At 45.4% G+C, this 25,953-nt stretch overlaps 1 long non-coding RNA gene across 14 annotated transcripts in view; it reads right to left on the reverse strand.

Annotated features, from left to right (window-relative positions):
* LOC128852648 (uncharacterized) overlaps positions 1-25,953 on the reverse strand; it is a 126,392-nt gene that overhangs the window by 80,842 nt on the left and 19,597 nt on the right. For 8 of the 14 annotated variants that reach the window (XR_008450602.1, XR_008450609.1, XR_008450604.1 and 5 more), the window contains exons 1-5: positions 23,670-24,237; positions 20,716-20,868; positions 7,357-7,502; positions 1,686-2,356; positions 500-783 (exon numbers count right to left, since the gene is read on the reverse strand). This is a non-coding gene — a long non-coding RNA (uncharacterized LOC128852648). Of the gene's footprint in view, positions 1-499; positions 784-1,685; positions 2,357-7,356; positions 7,503-15,187; positions 15,440-20,715; positions 20,869-23,669; positions 24,238-25,953 lie in introns of those variants that run through there. The other 6 variants (XR_008450605.1, XR_008450601.1, XR_008450608.1 and 3 more) reach the window with 6 other exon arrangements.

The following is a 25,953-nucleotide window of genomic DNA, read 5'->3' on the forward strand; positions in this document are numbered from 1 at the left end:
TAGACAGCAATAAGGTCTCCCCTCAGCCTCCTCTTCTCCAGGCTAAACAACCCCAGCTCTCTCAGCCGCTCCTCGTCAGACTTGTTCTCCAGCCCCTCACCAGCTTCGTTGCTCTTCTCTGGACACGCTCCAGAGCCTCAATGTCCTTCTTGTGGTGAGGGGTCCAGAACTGAGCACAGTACTCAAGGTGCGGTCTCACCAGTGCCGAGTACAGAGGGAGAATCACCTCCCTGGACCTGCTGGTGACCCCATTTCTGATCCAAGCCAAGATGCCATTGGCCTTCTTGGCCCCCTGGGCACACTGCTGGCTCATGTTCAGTCGGCTGTCAATCAACACCCCCAGGTCCTTCTCTTCCGTGCAGCAATATGATTCAATTAAATAAAAAAAAAATAAATAAATAAAAGAACCACCTGTCTGGAGAAAGTGGAGTTTGTGCTATGGAAAGAAAAACTGTTCAAACCCAATACTGAGAGAAGAGAAGAGAACACGTACACTTACCAGCGTTTCTCCCTTGCAGACAGCACAGTGCTGAAGGCACACATCCAAGAGTCGATTGCCAGCAGTCGGCCCTGAGCTATGCTGGCTCACCATCCTACGAACGGCCCTGCCAAAGGCTGACTTTGGCTAACCTCCAGCTCATGCCACCCTCAGGAGCTCTCAGAGCCCAGCACAGACATGGAAACCAATGGAGGGAAAAGGGGAGGGAGCTGCAACTCATCGCTGGGTCCTGCCGTGGTGCAAAGTCCAGGGGCATCGCCAGTGTTCAGCCAAGTGCCAATTGCCTAAAGTGCCAAGCAGAGTTAGGTGCCGGGTGCAGGAGGTCAAAAGTGCCCTGAGCCCTCCTCACACTCCCTCCATCTCCTCTGACTTCAACCGAGGAGGGCAAGGTAGCAAACAGTGCTGCCTGCTCAGCGCAGGAAGCCTCTTTTCATAGCCTGGCACATCACCTTGCCTACTGCAGCAGGTTTGTAGTCCCCTACGCTCCCAGGATCCATGGACCGCCCAGGCGCAACCCCCTTTGCCCTGCATCCATAGGGTCAGGAGGGAAAGACACTGCCAGAGCCTCTCCCCAGTTGCTATGGGGCCTGTGCTACTCAAACCCTTCCTCTAACAGGATGGTTTTGCACACCAAAACCTGCCCCAAAGTAGCAAGAGGCTCCTGTGGGTACGTACAGCAGAGGGTCCCTGGGGAAAAGTACCCTGAATCATTTAACGGAGGCCAGGCAGCTCCAGGCTGCAGCTGGAGGGGAGCTGTGGCACATCTTCCATTCTGTTAATTCATAGTATTGGCAAAACATAAAATATTAACACCAGAGAATACAGAGTTCTTTTGTAAAGAGACTGATTCGCAAAGGTTGGGAGAGGGTCCTTTACTGTGCAGAACAGCTCAGACAAAGAGTCTTCAGCATCAGGCAGAGGATTTTGTGTCAGGGAGCAAGGATTCCCTTCTCTCTTCTTGCCCTACAGGATCCTGATTGCATCGTGGGCTGGAGGGGCCTCAGGATGTCATCTCCTCCCACTGGCCCAAAGTAAGTGGTCCTCTGTACACCAGTCTGCCAACACCTCCCCTAAAATGACACCCTGTGATTCACCCCCCTCCTCCTCACCATCACCCACCAGGAAAGAGGGGACACCCACTCAGGGGGGAAAGAGTGCAGGGAGCCAAGACCAAACTGAAGCCTACCTTTTTTTCCCAAAAATTTCCAGTTGCATCAACTTCTTTATTTGCTCCAAATTCCTTCCAATTTTCTGTATTCTTCATGCATCTAATTAATGATTCAGATAATTAATATGTTTGGAGCAGAATTCTCTTCCCATCTATAAAGTAGCCGTGCCAATTCTTAGCCCCAATTTTAATCAACATATTTTGTCTTAAGCTTTCAGGAGAAAACAGCTTGAGACCAAAGACTTTTCTGTCTCTTCATAACACAATTATTCAAAACATTATCAGTAAATCTTAACGCACCTTCATCTGCAAGGAGGATTTCTCTCAGCATTGCTACACAGTCCACCCACCTATAGACGCGACCAGGACTACAGTCAATACATGTTAATTAAGCTGTAACCCACTCCAATTAAAATTATGGAATCTGAAGGACAGACATTTATTTTTGTCAGTAAATTAATTTAAGCATTCATTAATTTTAACTTTAATTTTTAAATTATATATCACTTTAATGATAAATAATTCCTCTCATTACAGAGGAAACATATGGAAGGGAAAGATAAAATGGGAAAGACTTGGACCCAGTTAGGAATATGTTCTCCGGCACTTCCTTCTCCTTCGGCACATCAGCAACCCCATTTATGTCAGCAAACTGGGCTCTTTTGAAAATCTGGCTGGCGAGTGCAGTGCTGAAATAAGAACAGAGATTCTTTGAGTATCTCACCTCCTTCTCTGCTGGGAACATGAAAGCTTGGCTGTGAAATCTCAGTGTTTTAGAATAGCTGAAACTTTGCTACCAAAATAAACACTTTTCTAGGGAAATTATTAACATGTTAACGGTTTTTTTTAATTCATATGGAAAAGGGCAGGTTGTTTTACAGCTTAACCCTTTCCACCCATACCCCAGAAAGGCAGCACTGTCTTGCACTCAAGAGTAAAACCCTCCCTGGCTTGGGTATGGCAGGTAGTTAAATACAGAGCAGACCAGCAGTATTTGGAGAACAGAAGGCTCTGAGGAGACCTTATAGGAACCTTCCAGTACCTGAAGGGGGCTACAGGAAAGCTGGAGAGGGGCTTTTTACAAAGCCTTGTGGTGATAGGATGAGGGGGAATGGCTACAAACCAGAGAGGGTAAGATTTAGAAGACATAAGGAGGAATTTCTTCACTATGAGGGTGGTGAGGCCCTGTCCCAGGTTGCCCAGGGAAGCTGTGGCTGCCCCATCCCTGGAGGTGTTCCAGGCCAGGTTGGATGGGCCTTGGGCAGCCTGAGCCAGTGGGAGGTGTCCCTGCCCGTGGCAGGGGGATTGGAATTAGATGATCTTTGAGGTCCCTTCCAACTCAAAACATTCTATGATTCTGTGACTCTATTTTGAGTTTTCTTCTCACAGCAGATGCTGCTTGGCAAATGACCTGGCTGGCCCATATAAGGGTTTTAACCCTCAACATCTTCAGCCCAAAAGACTGCCCAACTCCTTCACCTATCAGTGCCCGTCACATCCCCGCCATGAATTTTCTCTGCTTCACCTCAGTGTAAAACTAAGCAGACATCCCAAAGCCTTTTCCTTCTGTATGAAGAAGAGCACAGGGTGTCTGGCACCCTAAAACACTCTCTCTGAGATCATAGGCTCTTCATCCCATTAAGTACACCGGCGCAGCGCTTCCCGAAGCCGGGTGCTGTATAAATAGCAGCACTGCCTACCAAGACTCATCCACACAGACACACCATATCCTGCATGAGACCTGCCAAATGCCAAAAATCATACAGATTAACTGAATAAATTATACAAAGGAGAGTGCCGTTACTTTTCAAGGACCTGGATTGCTAATAATTGATCAGCTTCACAGCTGATGGTGGCAAACAAATAGCAAAACAAAGTTATTCAGTGAATATCTGACATAAAAAGAGTTAGGAAAGCACCAGGTCTCAACCTCCAGGGAGCTTTAGACCTGCAGCGCAATACAGTTTCTTCTTCTTATATTTCTTCCCTTGAAACAACTACTTTGCCCTCTTTCCAGCCCAGTTTTGCAGCCATCATCACAAACTACTGCTGTTGTATTTTTAGTACATCACATGTGCTACAAACTCCTGGAGAACAGGGAGAGACTGAGTCCCTTTCCAGGCTCCACTGCAGAGGGCACAGTGCAAGCAGGATGCACAGGGCACGGTTCACTCAGACACCTCTCTGCTGCCTTTTACGCAAGACAGGAGTGCAAAGACAAGAAAAAGTCAACAGCGCAGCACAGCCAGGACCTCCAGAGGTAACCTAGGACCCTTAAAAGCCAGACAAGTCATGACTTGTCATGACATACAAGTCATGACATACGTATTAAGCAGAACATTCAAGCCTTCTCAGAGCCAAAATTCACTTCTTCCAGCTCCTCTGGCTCTTGATATCTCCTGTCTCACACTGTGTCACCTTCCCACAGTGCCAAAATTAACTGTTTTCCCTTCTCAAATTCCATACCCTTCCCTCCCCTTGGAGAACCATCCTTAGCAGGGTGGCTTTTCTAAAGCCAAAGAGATTCCTCCTGCAAATACTGCCTGTGTTTCCACATATCAGTGTAAAAGCAAGCAGTGGATAACCCAGTGCTTTGAGCAGGTGGAGAGGCAGACCAGCAGCTTGGAAAACCTCTTTGGTAGGAACATGCAGAACCAATAAAATGGAGAAGTTTCAGTCAAAAGGGGAATGGGGCAGCTGAAGAAAAAAGTGCAAAATATTACTTTACTACTAATCTTCTGTTTACTTAACTACTGCAGATATTTGAGCATATTAAAAAAGCCTTTACTCTCATTTATTAGCTCCTCTTCCATCCAACTGTGCTGCTGAATTCCCATATTTATGACATCAGTGCATGTTGCTATAGAGATAATTAATTAATGCAACATCATAAAGTCAGCGATTTTACTACTTTGCAGGTTAACACAGGACTGGAATTAGAGTAGGGAGGATAGAAAACCTTACTTCTTAAAAAGCAGGATTCCTAACCATCTTCAAAGCACTGAAAGAGAGAGATGGGCCTGAAAATCATTTCCAGAGTACATGAAACGTGCCGCACTTGGTATAATCACTGTCATTAGGAGCCCAGAGAAGAATTAGAAAAACCGCAATAACGATGAATGGAGGTTCAGCCCTTCAGTTGCAGGCAGAGACAAGAGTTCCCCAGGCATCCAGCAAAGCTCTTCCTCTCAACTTGGCAAAAATGCACCAGCTCACCAGGTATTTGGCCAAAGATGCTACAAGATGTGATGTCTTAGTGGCTTATCCCAGACGCACAGAGCTTTTTTCCAAAAGCCTTCCAACAGTGGCTACTCCCAGAATCATCCTCGTTCCAGGGGTGTCTGCCTTTTATGGAGGAAAAGCTGAAGCCAGGTTCAGAGCGGGTTGTCCTCATGGAACCTTCCGAGCAAGCTCATGATGAGGAGAGGTCGAGATAACCTCTTTGCACCCCAGAAGACTCAACATCACACACAGCCATGAGCCAGTGGCCTTCCCAGATGCTCATCAAAGCAAAATTTTCCTGCCTGTCACAGATCGGCCACACGAGGAGGCAGGGGGTAAGATCAGACACTTTCACCTCTCTCATACGTAGCTGTCTCCTGACGGTCAGGTTGACATTTACAGCTGATGAGGACATCAGTGTCTTGTCAATGTGTCCAAACAAGGCAACCTTTGATCAAGGCTATAACTCCATCTAGGATCTTGCCTTCCTACTAAGAACTAGGCCAAAAGGAAAAGAAACAGGGATACTGTGGAGCATTCAAGCAGGTGCCACACTTGCGATTTGGTCTAACTCCACCCTTTTGTTAATTTGGAAAATTAAAAGCAATCCCCTTTTCAAGCAAGGTCTTATTGTATTATTTGTCCTGTGCTAATTAGAATCTTTTTATATACTTTTCAGTTCAGGGTCTCCGTCTTCTGAGGTTAGAAAGAGGAAAGCAGCACAGATGAAATTAGGTCGTTTAACCCTTAGCACACTACCATTCCTCAGCAAAGGATGCTCTGCATACAATGAACTGAAGAAGAAAAACCTTTAAGAGAAAGACAGATGCAGAATAAATGAGCAAAAGACTGTATTTTGGGACAAAAGTGATATTATCAAGCAACATTTGCCTGCTGTTTTCATGGTGAGCTTCACTGTCACAGAATCGCAGAATCACTTAGGTTGGAAAAGACCTTGAATGTCATTGAGTCCAGCCATTAAACTAAGGCTTCCAAACCTTCCTCTAAACCATAGAATCATAGAATAGTTTGGGTTGGAAGGAATCTTAAAGATCACCTAGTTCCAACCCCTTCCTGCCATGGGCAGGGAGACCTCCCACCAGACCTACGCTGCCCAAGGTCCCATCCAACCTGGCCTTGAACCCCTCCAGGGATGGGGCAGCCACAACTTCCCTGGGCAACCTGGGCCAGTGTCTTCACTCTCATAGTGAAGAAATTCCTCCTTATGTTCAGTCTAAATCTGCCCCTCTCCAGTTTATACCCACTGCCCCAGTCCTATCACTCCAAGCCTTTGTGAACAGTCCCTCCCCAGCTTTCCTGTAGCCCCTTCAGGTACCAGAAGATCACTATAAGGGCTCCTTGGAGCCTCCTCTTCTCCAGGCTGAACAAGCCCAACTCTCTTAGCCTGTCCTCATATGGGAGGTGCTCCAATCCTCCAATCATCTTTGTAGCCCTTCTCTGAACCCATTCCAACAGCTCCATCTCCTTCTTATGTTGAGGATTCCAGAACTGGACACAATACTCCAGATGAGGTCTCACAAGAAAGGAACAGAGGGGCAGAATCCCCTCCCTCGCCCTGCTGGCCACGCTGCTTTTGATGCAGCCCAGGACACAGTTGGCCTTCTGGGCTGTGAGCGCACATTGCTGGCTCATGTGGAGCTTCTCATCAACCAGCACCCCCAAGTCCTTCTCTGTAGGGCTGCTCTCAATCACATCATCCTCCGTCCTGTATTGAAATCAGGGATTGCCCCAACCCAGGTGTAGGACCTTGCACTTGGCCTTGTTGAACCTCATGAGGTTCTCATAGCCTCACTTCTCCAGTCTTTCCAGGTCCCTCTGGATGACATCCCATCCTTTCGGTATGGCAATGGCACCACTCAGCTTGATGTCATCTGTGAACTTGCTGAGGGTGCACTCAATCTCACAGCCTGTATCATTGATGAAGATATTAAACAGCACTGGTAGCAGTCCTGTGTCCCTAAGCCCCACATCTACACATCTTTTCAACACCTCCAGGGATGGTGACTCCACTACTTCCCTAGGCAGCCTGTTCCAGTGCTTGACAAGCCTTTCAATGAAGAATTTTTTCCCCCGTTGATGCCACAGCTGAAGACACCTGCACTTCTCAGAGAACTGTCCAGTGAAAAAAGCAACCAAGAGAATCATTAAAAAATTAAAAAAGATCATCTAGCAGAAAAATCAGACGGGCAGAATACTGTTGTGCAATTTATAAGCCACCTCCACAATACATTATTTCAATAAAAGCCTGGAAGAGTGTGCAGCTTTTATGTTGCATTCATGCACAACACAGTTGAGGAAAATTAGAACAAAAAGAAAATACCCAAGTATTAAATATATTATGATCTGTTTGGAGACTTTAGCATCAGCTACCAATTCTTTACAGGCTCAGCTACTTTCAATAGGATAAATTGCACCATGTCATTAAAATCCAGAGCTTATTGCCTACCATCTGCAGGAAGAGAAAGTTTCTCTATTCCCAAGTCATATCTGTTTTCCTGACAGGCTGCTGCTTTGACCTGTTGCAAGACTTCTTCGCGTCTGTCTGCAACATGCTCCGCGAGGAGATGGGTCCAACTTAAGGGGTCATTTTATCTGCAGAAAGAGAGTGGCAGAAACCTGTGAGGCAATTTTCAGGAGGCAATTTGAATGGCAATATCCAAACCACCACAATATTTTCTTTATTTGCACAAAAACTCAGTCTTGCAACGACCAGCTGCTGTTGCATAGGTTTATAACTGGAATAAAGAGAGAATATATTTTTCCCTAAACCCAGACGACAACGCAACCCAGAGAGCAGAGACAAGAAATCATCTATGTTGAAAGTAACAATGGGCAATTTAGCTTGATTATATCCTTGCAGATCTTCCTATTTATAACGGTTTGCATTATTTTGAATGCAAACTGGGTTTTTTCCTGTGCATCAGCTCTCGCAAACGAAAGTTGTCATTAGCTCCTGATTAAAAAAGGTTTTAAATAAAGAGTGGAAACAAGCCCAAACAAAGAAGTGATGCTGCATCCCAGTCCTGTTGTATCAGATTGACTGCTGCAAATGTCAGGTTTATTTACTGTTTGGAGTCCACTAAGCTTTACTTTAATAGGAGAGGTAAAAGTAGGAATACTGGGCCAGATGAGAGAAAGAACAACAGAGAAGGAGAAGAGGTAAATAAATAAGCAAACATGGGGGCCATGTGTCCAGGAAGGTCCTGGTAGTTCATACGAGCAACATGCACGCAACTTTGCCCACAGACGCAGCAAACAAATTAAATAAGCTTCACTAGTGAGAGTCTGACCTTTTCCATCTTCCCCCCAGCAGAAATCAAGCTCCAATGGGGACCAAGAAGAGGGTTAGAAATAGCAAAGATAATGAAGTCAGTCATCAGAAGCACAAAAGACTGAAGGGAAATGAGAGACAGGTGAAAGGACAACCTCAAGAAAACCTGAAATATTGCAAGTCATCCTCTATTGCCCAAATACCATGAGACATAATCTATCCCACAAAAATATTGGCAGCGAAGGATGTGACCATGCGAGACTAGGAGCTCCTAGTGCTGAGAGAAGGAGCCTGCTCTGCTTCATACATTAAATGGCTCATTTTGGCACACATTTGCTGCGTATTTTTTAGTGGAACAGAACTCCCCTCTAGCAAGGCGCAGGCAGACACCAAACAAGATTACTTCGAATTTTCCAGTCTCGATGGGATCCGAACCACAGGTAAGAGCACTGATGATTTCAACAAGCCAGTTCCTAATCCCAGTGACCCCAAACCGACAGCGAGCTGGTTGACGACATCAGCCCAGGGCACTGCCTGGGTTATTTAGCCCCTGTTTAATTAGCCAGGATGAGGACCACTGGTAAATGACATAGCAGGACCCGAGCACAGGATGACACTCTGCTCTACAGACGCATCAGCCTGACTATTTCAGTCTTTGGTGGGTACCGGTTTTATAGATGCATAGTCAAGATGACGGGAAAGGGGATAAAGAGGAGGGGACCCTCCACCCCTGCATCTCTCCTGACCATACATAAAGCGCACTGCCTCCGCAGGGCAGGCTAAGGGCTTGCTGGTGAGCAAAAACGCTGCTCAGAGGTCACAACTACACTCTCAATCCCACAGCCAAGTCCACACTAATTCACTGCTCCAGATTGCCTTCGCATTCCAAACAGCACAGGCACTCAACTTTTGCCCAGCCCTCAAAAGTGGGAAAAGCAAACTTCAATAAATGCAAAGTAATTCCATTCGATTCTACCTTTTAAATGCAATGCTTAATTAACTCTACTGGGGCTTCTTTCGCTCTAACTACTTGTGTTTCCATGCCACCGAGGTTAGGAAAACACTTTCTCCCTTTGCACAGAGGGCCTGTAGCTTTCCCTCCCTGCTTCATACTGGCGTTACACCAACAAGAGGCCGAGCCCTTAGGTGTGCAGAGTCCAGCCCCAAACAGAAGGAGCTTCTCCTTCAGAAACCAACGACCAGCCAGTAGTTTTTTTACTGCTCTGGCTGACCCTTGTTTGGACTTCAACCCAGTACCTGGGCAGGGCTCTGGTACTCGAGCAGAAGAGGAGAAACTAAGCTCTCACTTCACTGGATCCAGCATTTAGATGCAGCAAAGCTAAACTCTCCAAAAACAGAGAAAGAAATAAAAGCAAAGGTGGGGGCGGAGGGAGAACAACCAAAACCAGATGTTTTGAAGCAGCTGGCATCTCTCTTTCTCCCAAGATGCTGATGAATGCAAAGTCTGCGGCTTGACAGACCCCCATCAGCAGCCCTCTTCCTGCTAAGAGAGAATTCAAATTAGCTCTGCTAGATCTCATCTTCTCCCCTTAAATAATAAAGTGGGGGAGGAGAGATAAACGATTTATTCATGTCAAAAAAAAAAAATGTTTACTGTGCTAAAATAACCTGGGCTCTTGAACTGCAGGAAGGGAAAAAATTAAAAAAAAAAAAAAGAAGAAAGAGAAAATACCCAGGGGAGAGGGAACTGTGTGAACATCAGCTCTGCACACTAGAAGCATGGACATGTCATGTAGACATTGAGATGGGACATATGTGAGGTCTTCCAGCAGGTATTTACAAGGAAACATAGTAAAAGCAGATCAGTGGAGAGTGAGGGGATTGTCTTGGTTGACTTTGCTCAGTTATTTTAGCTGAGCTCTGCATTTTGGACAGAGCTGAGAACGTACATTTTTTAGGCAGAGCGGTGTAGGACTTGAGCCAAACCCCAAGGCTAGAATCACAGAATCACAGAATCACAGAATCACAGAATCACAGAAGGTTGGAAAGGACCCATTGGATCATCGAGTCCAACCGTTCCTAACACTCCCTAAACCATGTCCCTAAGTACTTCATCCACCCGTTCCTTAAACACCTCCAGGGAAGGCGACTCGACCACCTCCCTGGGCAGCCTGTTCCAGTACCCAATGACTCTTACTGTGAAGAATTTTTTTCTGATATCCAACCTGAACCTCCCCTGACGGAGCTTCAGGCCATTCCCTCTAGTCCTGTCCCCTGTCACTTGGGAGAAGAGGCCAGCTCCCTCCTCTCCACAACCTCCTTTCAGGTAGTTGTAGAGAGTAATAAGGTCTCCCCTCAGCCTCCTCTTCTCCAGGCTAAACAACCCCAGCTCTCTCAGCCGCTCCTCATAAGACTTGTTCTCCAGCCCCCTCACCAGCTTTGTTGCTCTTCTCTGGACACGCTCCAGAGCCTCAACATCCTTCTTGTGGTGAGGGGCCCAGAACTGAACACAGTATTCGAGGTGCGGTCTCACCAGTGCCGAGTACAGAGGGAGAATAACCTCCCTGGACCTGCTGGTGACCCCATTTCTGATACAAGCCAAGATGCCATTGGCCTTCTTGGCCACCTGGGCACACTGCTGGCTCATGTTCAGTCGGCTGTCAACCAGCACCCCCAGGTCCTTCTCTTCTGTGCAGCTCTCCAGCCATTCTTCCCCCAGTCTGTAGCGCTGCATAGGGTTGTTGTGCCCCAAGTGCAGGACCCGGCATTTGGTCTTGTTAAACCTCATCCCATTGGTCTCGGCCCAGCAGTCCAGCCTGTTCAGATCCCTTTGCAGAGCCTCCCTACCCTCCAGCAGGTCGACACTTCCTCCCAGCTTAGTGTCATCTGCAAACTTGCTGAGGGTGCACTCAATGCCTTCATCCAGGTCATTGATAAAGACATTGAACAGAGCTGGACCCAGTACTGAGCCCTGAAGAACCCCACTTGTGACTGGCCTCCAGCTGGAGTTAACTCCATTGACCACCACTCTCTGGGCCCGGCCATCCAACCAGTTTTCAACCCAGGAGAGTGTGCGCCTGTCCAGGCCAGAGGCTGACAGTTTCTGAAGCAGAATGCTGTGAGAAACTGTGTCAAAGGCTTTACTGAAGTCCAAGAAGACTACATCCACAGCCTTTCCCCCATCCAGTAGTTGAGTGATTTTGTCATAGAAGGTGATCAGGTTAGTTTGGCAAACAGCTTGCAGAGCAGCTCCCCCAGCCCTGGCCTGCTGCCCTCCACGGTAGCAGCCCACCCTCTCCAAAACTCTTCGCAGAGGAAGAGACATCAGAAGTAGGATCGCAAGGTGCTCCCCTGCCAGAGAAAGGTCAGGGAAACCAGGAGGCCCTAGAAGTAACTGCAAAAAAACTCATCGTACCAGGAAAAACAAAGACTGAAACACATCTGCAGCTCTATCACACAAGGCATGAACTGCAGAGCTCCTCGCAGCAGGGCATGCGAAGGGCCCGAACCACAAATGTTTAAGCAAATTGGCAGAAGTCCATCAAGGACTATTAAACACCATGTTACAGATTAACTTCCAGCTCAGGATGCCCTGAAGCTGCAAAACGCCCCAGTCTGGGAGGGAGCAAGACAAGGGCACAGCGTATTTCTTAGGCACGTCATCAGATCCTGGCTCTCACTGGAGACCCAGCAGGGAACTCCGCACAGACAATGTTTTGCATCTCCTGTAGGTAAAGCACCTGATGGCCACATTTTGCCAGTGCAGGTGCTGTGAGGCTGCTGGTACAGTCCCAAGAAATATGTTCCCTTCAGGGGTGACCCCACAGAGAGCTATACCCACCCATATCTAGGACCCCTTTATCACATGCAGCAGGTAACTGAGGGCAGACACAGAGGAGACCCCACACTGAACACTCTGTCCTTTGACACACCCAAGTCATGGCGTTACAATTATGCACAGAAGTAAGGAGCATGGCCTTCAAGACAGCCTTTCCGGTGTGGATATACCATATTCTTTCAGGATGATGAACAACTTGCAGTGAAAGTATCCTACAATTAATTTCAGTCTTCTCACACAACCCAACCTGCCTCCTTTCTCTCCCACAAGCTTCCATCCTTTTATATTGGTGTTCATAGCTGGAATCCTGTACAGATCTATTTTTTTGGTGGTTTTAGCACGTTCCCAACGTTTTGGGGCTCTCCTGTGCTTTTATTTCTTAGCCTGGGAGACACTCTGCTGGTGGGATCTAACAGCACAATGAAGGTGCAGTGGGATCCAAACCAGTAGCTCACACCCCTACTTTGAGGTTTAGAGGCAACAGCCGCCTGCAAATAAGTGTCAACAGGAGAACTGGCCACCAATAGCACAGCCAGTCCCTGATTTTGTTGCTGTTCTCACATACCCTCAAGCCACCCAGGATCTGAGAAAGCCAAGAGACCTTTCTAGATAAATCACTGCAAACCCAGGGCGAGGACAAACTTATCATGAATAATATTGATGTAGCTAAATCCAGCAAGAAATTTTTCCACTGTAAACCATACCTCGCCCTTTGGGGGCAAGCAGTGGAGGGAGGTTTCCTCCCATCAGTCTATCACAAGAAAATGAACACAACTGCTTCTCATTATCCTTTTATATTACGGTTTTGTGATCCAGAGGTGGTCAAACCGTCACAATTTAGCACGAGCTGAATGGCAGGCTGGCCACCCACTGCTCAGACTGCCTGTGGTCCACAAGGATGTCCGGCGCACAGGACGCTCTGTCCAGGTAGCTGCACGCACAGGCATATCAAGAGCAAGCACGAGAATCAGGAACGACAGAGAAGCAATTACTCCATGAGAACTGACGCTTCATAACTTATTCCAGCAGCAGGATGTCATTCCAGCTCCATCTGCAGGAATTTCTGCCAGTGAGAAAGCCTTGAAGGTTAGATGGGAAAGAGGTTGCTCAGGGACGTTAGGGAAGAGAGTAGGCTGAGGGTGGTGGGGAGAAGCATGTAGAGTTTGGAAAAGCAGGGAAGGTGACATCTTGGAGCTGCATGAAATTACTATTAAATAGCTTGGAGAGCCAAGAGGTTTGGGTTCCTTGGTATAATTCCACAGGGAAATGCTGAACGCAGCTTCCCAAGAGTGCCTTCTAGCAACATACATAAATTCTCTGCTTCAGCCTATACTCTCCCTGTGTTCAATCACTCTGCATGGTTCAGCAGCTGAAGTTTCCAGAAGGAACATTTGCTGAAACTGAATTTTTACAGGCATATTAGAGAACATTTGCAAAATGAAATGTGAATTGACAGAAGGGGACATTTGTGATACAAATGCCACTCCAAAAAAAGTTACTCCTCTAAATTAGGCAACACACAGTTGGTATGTCCTTGCAAAAGTATTCACCTCTCTAATTACAGGGTTTGAATCTCAAAGGTTTACACTGCTTTGGAATCTACAGGCAAAAAACATTGTCTTGCAAATAATCACAAATGGGAGCATGTGGAAACTGTGGCTATCTCAAAACCATTTCACCTAGAGCAAGCGAAAAAATTCATCACATAAATTGAAACTAGGTATATGCCCAACAAACACACCAACAACTGCCTAGAGGAAGAGCTTCCCACAAAAAGGGCTCACCTGGATCTCCCTGCCTGCCTGGAGCCACATTCCCTTATTTCTCAGTGGAGAAGAAACCAAACTAGAACTCACTGCCCCATAGGAATGGCTTCTGTGGGATGTTTCTTCCCACTGCACAAGAAGAGCACAGCTCCTGGAAAAGCTCTTTCCAGGGCAGAGCTGCAGATCTTCAAAGGGCATCAGAGACAGCAGAGAAGCCTTTGGCTTTGAACTGGAAACAAATTTAAAGAGGTAAGCAAGCAACCCATGCTGAGGGTGGGGGCAATGAAATTGCCATGATGCTTCAAGCAACCTGACATGATTTGTGCCCAAAGCTCGGGCTAAAAGAAGTAGCAACCCCTCCAGTTTCCTAAGTAACTCATCCTATTAATCAGGGAACACCATTAAAAAGTACAAAAAAAGACTTTCAGTGCTTTTCCACCAAGAGTAAAACCATCAAACTTATTACATTCTGAGGCAGATTTTTCAAATCTGCACGATTTTAAAAAACTATATATTTAAATGTTATCTATAAAGCACCAACAGCAACAAGGAAATGTAGAATCACATTACGGCTCACCAGACAAATCCCTGCAGATAAAAGACAGCAAAACACGACCTGAAGTGTGAGAGACAGCATGGATCGCCAGTCCCGGTGCAAGTGTAAGGCATGGAGAGAAGCAGCAAATGAGCTACACATAAGCAACAAAGAAAACTGTGACCTTGAGCTGAGAACACGTTTGAAATAGGTCTATAAAGATGCCGATCTCCTATTATCCACTATCCTATAGTGGATAAATACCTGTGCAGCTACTCAGGAAGCCATGCATAAAAATTCTGCACCAAGCTCCTGAGAGAAACCCATGTCAGAGATTTCTCTGCTCCCATCTCTGTATCAATCACTGCAAAGCTGTACTAAATGCCTCTTTTCCTCCTCACACATAGCACTTCAAGTCCTAAATGCCATGCATATTCTCAAATTATCAGCATTTGCCGGGCCTGGCTTTACCTACCCAGACAGTAATGATGGAAGAAAAAAAAGGAGGGGGGGGAGGGGGCGCGAAAAATCGCATAAAGATTACTCAAAGGCTGGAAATGTCTCACCCTGGTTGTTACAGAGTGATTTTCTTGCAACTTTCTTCTAGCAGAAAAGCAGCACAGGAAGAACTAGAGATCTAAAGTGGCAGCAAGACTGACCAAGAAAAATGTTTGGTGGTAAAACAAAAAAAGACCAGGGGCCAGGGTAGTACACACTGAGCAAAACCAATAGCATCGTCTGTGTGAATTGCCCTGAACTGAATCGTTTTTACCAGCTTTGTAAATCAAATTCAGGCCTGCAGGAGACTCCAAAGAATACTGGTGATTCAGTGTTAAGAACGAGCCTTGTACTCTATACTGACTTTGCAGGAGTCTCCGAGAGAAAATGACAGTAGAGAGAACTTACATAATATTGCCACATGTGCCTGTGCATCCTCTTTGCTGGGATGGATTGATGGGGATTCCCACAGATCCTGTCACCGCAGGCTGGCCACAGTGCTGGTCTTTCAAAGAGGAGGGAGATACACTTTCTTCTTTCCGCTTTGCAGATGACCAACTCTATGGATGTTCCCACGAAGAGAAACAAGAAGAACAAAGAGCTAACACTAACCTTTTCCTCTGATGTCAATATATCAAGAGATTGATATTATCCTCCTTAAATAATTAACATAATGAGTTTTGAGAAAGCACCATATCCACCATATCACATCCACCTTTCAGTTACTGCACTGTGGCACATCTACTTCTTTAGTGTTTGAAGAGCATTGATACGTGACAGATACCAAAAAAAAAAACAGCCAAAAGGCACTTTGCAAGAGCAGAAACAATTCTCGGAGAGCTGCCTGGGGAAAACAACCCAACCAAACACCCAAGGTACTACCCGTCCCCTGCTCTGCCTCAGCACAGACTTGCCAAGAGCTTGATTCCCCTGTGGCTGGGTTCAGCAAAGGCATAGATGTCTGCCATAGAAATCTTCATTTGCAAACTCCCGTAGCTCTCCCAGGGCCACACAATCCAAGCAAGCATGCACTGTTCAGAAAAACCAATTAAAACCAGTGGGAGGGGAGGAAAAGGTTCAATTCCACCCAGTGTTCAACTCCTCCATGCCAAGGTACTTTGTGGGGTATTTTTTTTTTTTTTTTTTGTATCAGTACCTTTTGCCTATGAGCAATGATAAAACTACTGATTAAAATTTAAAGGGGGACTGTCTTTGAACCAGAGGAGAGAAACACCAGGGAAGGGATGTATTATTTAAAGGAGGGTTTGTGGTTTTCCACCCAAGCAGCCACCATGAGATTGCCAGGCAAAGCACGATACTGCAGAGTCAAGATGCAAGTGCCCCGAGATGAACATTACACAGTAATGTATGCTTAAATAATCCGTTTATTACATCTTCTGATTGTAACTTTAACAAGGCACAAGTTTTACAGCTAATATTTTGGAGAACTGCAGCACTTTTTTACGGCATGCCAAGAATTCACAGGAGAATGAGTCTCACCTAAGTTTACTTCTTCCATCAGGGGACTAAATACATTTTTCACATAAAATTACCTATCACATGGTGCCTATAAAAAGATGCAGCTGTAAACATCCCAGTTTCAACCCCACAGCTGAAAGCTAGTATCACAAGGAGCAAAAAAGTTCCTACAGCAAAATGGCTAACTGAACGGGGTTTTACACCTGCCTGGGAAACTCTCCTTTCAAAGCTATGTCACCACGTAGACTACAGCCCCCAGCCAGATGCTTGAGAGGGGTTGTGCTGTCAACATGCAGAACACACTGTCACGGAGGCACTCTGTGTGTTTGCCTGTCATTTAAAGTCAAAATTTATCACTTCTTTTTTGATCAAAGAAGAATTAACCTTAGGGGGAAAAAAAGCCCAAACACATGCATGGACCATCTCCTGCAGCTTTAACACAATAGTTTTCATTTGCAAGCAAATGAAAGTTGAACTTGAACAGCAAATATTCATTTATCAGCATTAACCCAGCTTCCCCTCCCCTCTTTGCTCTCACAGGCATTTCACTTGTTTGGTTTTACGTGGCCTCACGACTGTGTGTGTAAAGCCTTTTTGTCCCTTTCACTTTGAAAAAGGTTCCCCAGATTACGCCCTGAACTTCTCTGACCCACTACTTGTCCCCTGTTGACAGGATTGCCTGTTCCAGACAACACTATAAAAAAAAAACCCAGAATCAGGCTTTCCAAGAGCCTCCCATTCAGGGAAATCCATTATCATTAATGGCATGTCTCCCAGAATCTGTTCTTCCTTTCTTTTTCATTTAAAAATGTCAATGCATATTGTCAGAATGCAATTGTTTTCCTTAATCATCTGCAGCAGTGAAGTAGAAAGTACTTATCTTTGTGCTGTGGAAAAGTCACTTGCTTTGTTCATACCACACTCAATTTTAAGAGGATGCTTTCCAGGCTGGTTTTGCCCTCAAGAATAGAGGCTTATACACTCATCTTCACTATGAGCCTGTATGAACAATAAAGATCCTTCCACCGGGAAGCTCAGGTTTCTTTGCTAGGGACGGCACAGAAGGAAAGGCACAGGTATGAGCACACATGACAGAAGGCGTCAGAGAAGAACTCTTAAGAGAAAGCCACCTAGAAAACCGGGTATCCTCTTACTTGAAGGTTGAGAACTAGAAAAAAAACTGGGGCATTGTTGTCTTCTCAATTTTCATCAAAGCCAGAAAGGCGAAGTGCAGAACATCATTCTGCTCCATTATTGCTTCTCAAGAGTTGTTCCTCAGTGCAACAACCACACGCAATCTTTTCAGTTTGGTAATTGTTGGTTTTTTCCCCCCACAGCAATCACAAAGATAAGCTGCTGAAAGGTGCAGGCAACAGACTTCTTAAAGAGCTGTTGACAACTCCCAGCAAACTTGAACATTTTGAATGCATTCTGCCCACATTTCCTATATTTTCTGTGGTTCTCGGGTTCCCCAATTTAGCACACAAAGCTATTTGCATGAAAATAGCATCTTGAGAGTTTCTTACAGAAGACTTACAATACCTTTCTTTAGAAAAAACATCACATAATTGTAGAATTATGTGTTGAACGTCTCAGGTAGCTGGGGTAAGAGAAGAATGAAACACAAAACTGATTGCAAACATTTTTCTTTCATTTTAGATCCCATCAAGCTTTCATTCTCCAGCTGCCACTCACAATGGTACTCCTGGATACATTAATCTAGTGCCATTATCATTCTCTAAAGGAAAGGAGCACTTTTATTAAAGCAAAGACAAACGAATTTAATGGTTTGACTGTCTGTGTTTCTGTTATACAGGTAGACTTCTATTTTTGGACTAAACTTGTTCCCCTAAAGAAAGATGAAACAGCCCATCTGGTAAGCACTGCTTTCCCAAAGTCTCAGAGAAATGGCTGTGACCTATGATGCATCTGATGAATCAGGAGACCGTTAGCCAAGAGATGAATTCTGTTTCCAAATGAGATGTTCCTTCGTGAGTCCACAAGACAATGGACTCTACCAGGACTGTGATTGGCAGAAGAGAAGTGTTACACAGGCAAAGAGATAACTGTTTTGGGTAACCAGCAACCACCTCGCTTAAGAATACTGCACTTAAATGGCACCAGATGGTAAACAGGACAGTTGGCATTTCAACAGGCTCCAGAGAATACAAACCCAAAGCAATGCAATTACCAAATTTTATACTTACTGGCGTTTTGGAGTGTGTTTCAAGTACAGTCTCGCAAAGAGGTCACTCCCAGTGCTGTATGTTGGGATATGCAAGGGCAGGTTTCATCTCAGGTTCCAGTGCCTGTGCAATGGCTTTGGACAACAGAACCTGGACCCTACTGGACTCAACACCTTCTCAAGTTACCCACAGATACAGGGAGCTGGAGCCAACGACTTGGTGCATCCAGTGCCACCTGCCTACATCTAAAAGCAAGGACAATCTGGGCAAACCTCTGTCAGACAGATGATCGTACTGATGAAACATCCAGCTGCATCAGGTAGTTCAAAAAGAAACAGCAACTATGTGCCCTAGCTACAAACTCTAGAAAAGGCAGCTTTGGACATTTCCTTATACTTGGCTCTGTCACCATCAGTGGGTGGGTGAACAGACTGCAGCTACTTGGGTGATGTCAGAGCAGTTACAGGAGGTGAAAGAAGGGGACAGAGCACAATATAGTCTTCCTTCCTGCAGTCTATCTACCTTTTATCACCCATGAAGTAGATGATGATGTTATTTCAATTGCCCATGAATCACAGAATCAGAGCATTGGATTTCCACAAGAACACCAAGAGAAAGGCAACCTCAATACATATGGGGCTATGTTATGAAAAACTGCAGAGAGACCCTGCAGTCTACTTGACATCTCAGATAGGTCACAAGCATCTTCACAGAGTGCTCTGCTCAGAGCAAGAGCCTCATGCACTCCCACTTAGTTGAACCTGGGTCTTGCAGACCAGACACCACCTCACTGAAGGCTGTATCAATTTGGCATATTTTGCAAGCATTTTGCTTTATGAAGTCCTGAATTGACATCCACATTTCTGCTTCAAAGTTCCTCATAAAGGAGATACTTCTCACGTAGAACCTTCAACTCCAACGGACAAATCACTGTGGGAATGCAAGCCTTAATAATCTATTCTCCCACCCCATCAGATGCTTGCAGGAATTAACAGCATGCTTTGCAGACCCCATGGGAATGTGGCCTGCCATAGGCTTGATTTGCAGAGATCCGAGCAAGGGGGAGATCTGTCAATAAAGAACAATAATCAATGTTCTAGCTAAAGCAACCATTTCCCTTAAGATTATTAGAAAGTACTGAGAAAGTATCATTGCTGCCACCTTCTAGGGTGGACCACAGGAATTGGGTAAAGGAAGCAAAGAAGAGAAAGAAAGTTCAAGAGGGAAAGGTAAATGGTATTTACCCCAGAACTGCAACAGGGCTTTAAAATCCTTGAAGAATTTTCTCACAAACATTGTCAAGTTCACATCCTAAAATGGCACATGGGAAAAATTTCTTTTCTGCATGAACAAATGCCAAATGATCTTGACGGCTGGCAGTATTCTGCACATCATCACATAAACTCATTGAAAATTACAAGCTTACCTCCACACGACTCTTAAGTAGCTATTCTCATGCAAACGTTTGTGTGTTTAAGTGAAAGAGAAACACAAGCAACAAGAACTATGCTGAAAAGTTAAGAAAAAGAATCACAGTAAGTAGAAGAGCTCTCCCATGAGAGAGCAGGGGATTATTTTAACACTTCTGACTGTTATTGCAAAGGCAGGAAGAAAAGACAAATTAGAAAGATGAGAAGGTAGCAAAAGACAAGGTCAGCAATAATGTGACTCCAAGGTATTATTGGATTCAGTCAAGGTTAATCAGAGAAGCCAAGTTTTTACCTTGGTGCTTTTACCAGGTGCCTAAAAATGATGTAAGGATCCAGCTCAAGAAACATTAGATTCTCCCATTTCTGCCTCACAGAGAAGTATTTGCAAGACCTTGGTTAATTAAACCAATAAACCACAAATGAAAGCCTGGCCTCGTGCCACATTTTTACTAGCACGTTGTGCAGGGGTGTTGCATTAACAGCTGTTATCCTATCACAGGCGGATGGGGGAGATGAGAGCAGGGAGCAGAGGAGAAGGAGCCGTAGTGGAAAGAACAAGACAAACCAGCTGATTTTCAATTAACAGTTGAAATAAAAATGAAGTGCTTTTAGCGCTCGGCCTTCAAAGTGCCAATACTCTTAAACAACACAGATACCTGGCCATTCTATAGCCCTGTTAAATCAACTTCATTTGTTTTAAGCAAAGCTGAGCGGTACTTATTTAACAAGCACTTCTTCAAGCTTGAGTCAACATGCAGGGAGGAATCCTTTCAGGGCAAAGAAAAATGTCTCAGAGCGATGCTAAGAGAAGAAATTCCTCTTTGGACTAGACATCACTCACCACAGCAGCTTCTAGCCTGGCTAAGACGTTTGGAGATGGTTTGTATCATTTGCTTCTGCTCAGCTCACGGTATACATTTGGTCCCACAAAGGTATGTTGATGTCCCCAGATGTTAAGCATCTGGTAAAGGAGTGAGGTTAGGATTGCAGGTTCCTGGAGAGAGAATCAGACACCTCATAAGGTGTTTCACTCAGTCAGGACATCCTCAACATCCTTCTCAGTTACTCGTTTCCACCTAACACCACTTGAAACCTTCCCACTGCTTTGTTTTTAAGCAAAATGGTTAACATAAATCAGAAAGCAACGTCCTCAGGATAGATGGACAGTGTATCTGTCCCCACATGGATAGCAAGATGTGCAAGGAGTAGTAACAAGAGCTTTGGTGCATAGGGAGCCTCCAAGCTGTCACCCAGCTTGCCTAGAAGTCCTAGCCTTTCCTTTTCTTGGAAAAAAATCAAGGATTTCGCTTACCAAGTAGGTCTGAGGAGGGGCATGCATCCTACATCCACACTATTCAAAACCGTAACCTCCCCAGCATTCTTGCAGTCCTTGGCCACCCAGACTACCACTCTCTCCCACCTAGGAGCACATCACAGGTCAGTTCTAACCTGTCCAGGTATTTTAAAGGCTGAGCAAAGCTCCTGGAGATCCTTCAGCGTGTTTTAAGTGCTCAGGGCTTCAAGTTTCATTAGTAATCACTCTTACCCATCATTTTCTTTCGCTTTAGTTTCTTTATCCTGCCCTTTGATCCATTTGCTGACAATCCACTTAGTCCAATCTCCGATACCTCATCCTTGATACAAGTAACCCGTTCTTAGTTGGAGCCTCTCTTCTTCTGCCAAAGAGCTCTCCAGCAACAGCTTTGTGTTTAAGCCAAATCCATTCAAAGGCCCCTCCATGCACTTAGCATGGAACTCTTTTCCAATCAGTCACCAGTTCTCCATGTTCAAGTAACTTTTGTCTGCATGTGACCAAGGCTCTCATGCACTTAGTACAAAGTACCTCAGCACATTCAGAGCGGTGTTTATGAGCCAATGTGCATTAACCTTTCCTCTTGGAAACCTGAATACGGAGAACAATGGTTATCCAAAAGGCCTAATAACCAGTCGAGAGTATGAGGTGCAGCTAAGCCTCACAAAGCATTGAATTGCCTGCCTTCTTGGGATGGTTTGATGAGGGACATAATCACAGAAAAAGTCTTTGAAAGAGTGTGTCTTCATCACTCTTAGAGTACAAATAATCAGTAGCTAATTTTCTCTGTCCTATTAGAGCCTGTTTGACTTCTTGAGAAATTAATACCTGTTCTTAAGGTTAGGCTGATACAAGCACCACTGATTTTTCAATGGCTCAACTTCAGGGCTGCTAGAACGGTAAAATCATCATCATTTAAAGGTATCGTTAGTTAAAGAAGAAGTTCCCTTATTTAAAGTTAAAAAATAAGGCAAGAATAATGTTTGCGACACATGCAGAAGCACACCTCACTTCACATTCAAATACCAGCATTTTGGAAAACATCCCCAACTCACTGGTACTATCAATCCAGTCTAAAATAAGGGTTTAATCTGAAGATATGAGGAAGGAGCACCACCACACTGGGAACACAAATAGTTTAGTTCTCACCTGCCCCCATGCATCTAATTTTAAGTCCTTCCTCTATGCCTTGCCTGCCGGGCACTCTGAAACGCAGCATTCAGATCATGGGTTTAAAGCATTTGTTGTCCAACAGTTCATGGTCCTCTCCCTAGCAATGCCTTCATGTTTATAAAAGCACTAGTGAAGGCATCAAGTGCACAAGAGCAATTCTACTTCTTCCACAGCAGCCCCAAAGGGCAGGAGGACACTGAAACAGCCACACCACCCACTTTCCATTCCACTGATGAGCTCCAAACCACATGAGGTCATGCAAAGGCACTCCCTCCCATCCGGCTGCCCCAAGCCCTTGTAGCACACTGGGAACATGCACATCCCCGAGAGGCAGACACATCCTGTGCTTGCCCAGCTTGAGGCTGACCACATCCACTTGCTTCCAGGCACAGATGAGAAGTCTTGGCCCATCCATCCCCACACCTCTCTATTTCAGCAGCAATACACAGAAAAAGGGACAAGGCTGTGATTGTTATTCGAGGTTTCGAAACCGGGAGGGGTGGGGGAGCCTAGAAAATGTCACAGCCTTCTTGCAGACGTGACACAGGCTGGCAAATTAACACAACCAGGAGAACTGGCTCAAGCTCATCAGGGTAATGAAATGTGATATCCACTGGAGAAAGCAGGCCAGGGACACGCTCCACTTTGCTGTAGCAGCGATGCCCTTTAGACAAAAGACTCCCTGGTGAAATGCAAAACAACTCTGGCATGGAGTCTATTCAAACAGGATCCAAGGACAGCAAAGCCGTAACCACATAAATATAGATACCTTCTGCTTATTTCTGTGCTGCATGGGGACGTGCCAACATGTGTTTGGGGAGGGGACACTCAGAAAACACTACCATTCTTTTTTTCTGCTTCCTGCTCGTCAATAATCCTGTTGTTCAGTGTCCAGATAAAAGGGTCTTGCCTCAAAAAACCTTGTTGACTAGCAGGCCATGTACATCAGCCACAGGTTCTTTAAGACTGACTTACAGCAACTGCTGCACAGTGCTGGGAGGCAAATTAACCTTGCAAACATCTCTTCCTACCCAGACTGCTTTTTTCCCTTGCAGATCAACCCTTTCATGTGAAGACAGATAAATCCCAGCTCTTTTCAAACTCTGTTGTTCAGGACTGCTGGCTGTTAGGATGACTTGTGTCATCTGAAGTGCATGCAAGGGAATCTTCCTTGCTAATGCATGCAGTGACCCACCTAGCACTTGGTATGCCCTGAACAGAACTGCCAGTCCTTTCTCTTCAGAAATGCTTTTTGGTGGTGTGCCCAGCTTTCAACCCATTACATATCCTCTTAACAGCTCCCAGCTCACCTGACTCTCTCCAGGCTTGCAGATGAAGACTTGTCCATTGACCAACTTAGTGGCTTTCTATGATGTGATATCCAGAGCAGTGGACATGGGTAACCAACGGTTATGATCTATCTGGATTTCTGACACGCTCCCCCACAATATTCTTCTCTCTAAATTGGAGAGATATGGGTTTGATGGGGGGGAGGGGGCTGTTCGGTGGATAAGAAACTGGCTGGATCGTCCTATTCAAAGAGTAGTGGTCAACGGCTCAAAGTCCGGATGGAGATCTATGGCGAGTCACGTCCCTCAGGGGTCTGTACTGGGATCGATGCTGTTTAATATCTTCATCAATGATATTGACAACAAGTGCACCCTCAGCAAGTTTGCAGATGACACCAAGATGAGTGGTGTAGTTGCCACATTAGAAGGAAGGGATGTCATCCAGAGGGACCTGAACAGACTGGAGAAGTGCGGCTGTAAGAACCTCATGAGGTTCAACCAGGCCAAGTGTAAGGTCCTGCACCTGGGTTGGGGCAATCCTCGATTTCAGTACAGGATGGTGGATGATGTGATTGAGAGCAGCCCTGCAGAGAAGGACTTGGGGGTGCTGATTGATGAGAAGCTCAACATGAGCGGCAATGTGTGCTCACAGCCCAGAAGGCCAACCGTGTCCTGGGCGGCATCAAAAGCAGCGTGGCCAGCAGGGTGAGGGAGGGGATTCTGCCCCTCTGTTCCTCTCTTCTGAGACTCCATTTGGAGTATTGTGTCCAGTTCTGGAATCCTCAACATAAGAAGGAAATGGAGCTCTTGGAACGGGTTCAGAGGAGAGCTACAAAGGTGATCGGAGGGCTGGAGTGCCTTCCATACGAGGACAGGCTGAGAGAGTTGGGGATGTTCAGCCTGGAGAGGAGAAGGCTCCAAGGAGATCTTATAGCGATATTCCAGTTCCCGAAGAGGCTACAAGAAAACTGGGGAGAGCCTATTCATAAAGGCTTGCGGTGATAGGACCAGGGGAAATGGGTACAAATTGGAGAGGGGGAGATTTAGACTAGACATTAGGGAGAATTTCTTCACCATGAGAATTGTGAGGCACTGGCACAGGATGCCAAGCGAAGTTCTGGCTGCCCCATCCCTGGAGGTGTTCCAGGCCAGGTTGGTTGGGGCCTTGGGCAGCCTGATTTAGTGGGAGGTCCCTGTCTCCGGCAGGGGGGTTGGAACTAGATGATGTTTAAGGTCCTTTCTAACATTAACTATTCTATGATTCTATGATCTTTCTGCAAATCAACTTTATTTCAGGGCCCTCTGCCTCATATGTACCTCCACATGTTCTTTCTTTACAGACATCAGATTAATCGATCCATAAGTGGGGCTCCTGGAGAGCTCTTTTCAGAGGAACTTCAAGGAGGGCCTAAGAAAGTTTCTCCAAAATAGTAACTATTCTTATCTTAACTTTGTTTAGGCATTGTACATACATTACTAAGTATACATGTAGAGTAGGAAACCTCCCATTATGTCACGGATAATGCTATCTGAATGCTCCTCTGGTGTAGCTCTGAGTAAAAGGGAGACACATGTCCTAGGGAGAGGGAAAAAAAAAAAAACAAATGAAAAACAAAACCCCACAGCTTTAACTTCACTTCTCACACCTTCCCTCACAGAGGAAATGCTGCATTAAGATGTTGGGTAAAGCATAACACATCCCACACTCCCCATCTCAGTTTGAAACCTGTACCCCTCCATCACACAGTCCCAAACTGCTGTGCTCAGGCAGGTGAGAAGAAGGGGATTTATTAGTTAAATTATTTCTTTGGTGTTGTTTGGGCTTGAATTGATTTTAACTAGTCTATTTCCAAAGATGCCAATAGTTACCTATCCAAGACTGGGCTGCTGGCACACTGTGACACGGGCTTCCTCTGATGTAGTTGGACTCATCTCCTGGACCTTGACACAAGCAAGATACAGATATTTGTTTGGGGATTTTTAAGGTCTTTAAAAAGTCTGTTGGAAAGATGTTGATCTTGCAAACAAAGTTTCTACGCAGAGCAATTTATCTGATACATGACATCTTAATTTGGATATGTGTTTCAAGAGTGCTTCTTCAGGCAGCAAGCAGCTAAGCTTTGGGAAGTTACATAAATCAGTACATTTCCATTTGCATGTACTAAAAAGAAATGAATGCTTCTTTCCCTTCTAGTTAACATTTGTGTGTGTCGCGGGTGCTGCTCCCTCTCCCCACCTTTTCCACTGTCTTCAGGATATGACCACAGAAATTGTCATATCGCATTACACTGATAACCCCTCTAAT

This window comes from Cuculus canorus, chromosome 7 (assembly GCF_017976375.1).
Source record: "Cuculus canorus isolate bCucCan1 chromosome 7, bCucCan1.pri, whole genome shotgun sequence".
NCBI classification, from domain to species: Eukaryota; Metazoa; Chordata; class Aves; order Cuculiformes; family Cuculidae; genus Cuculus; species Cuculus canorus.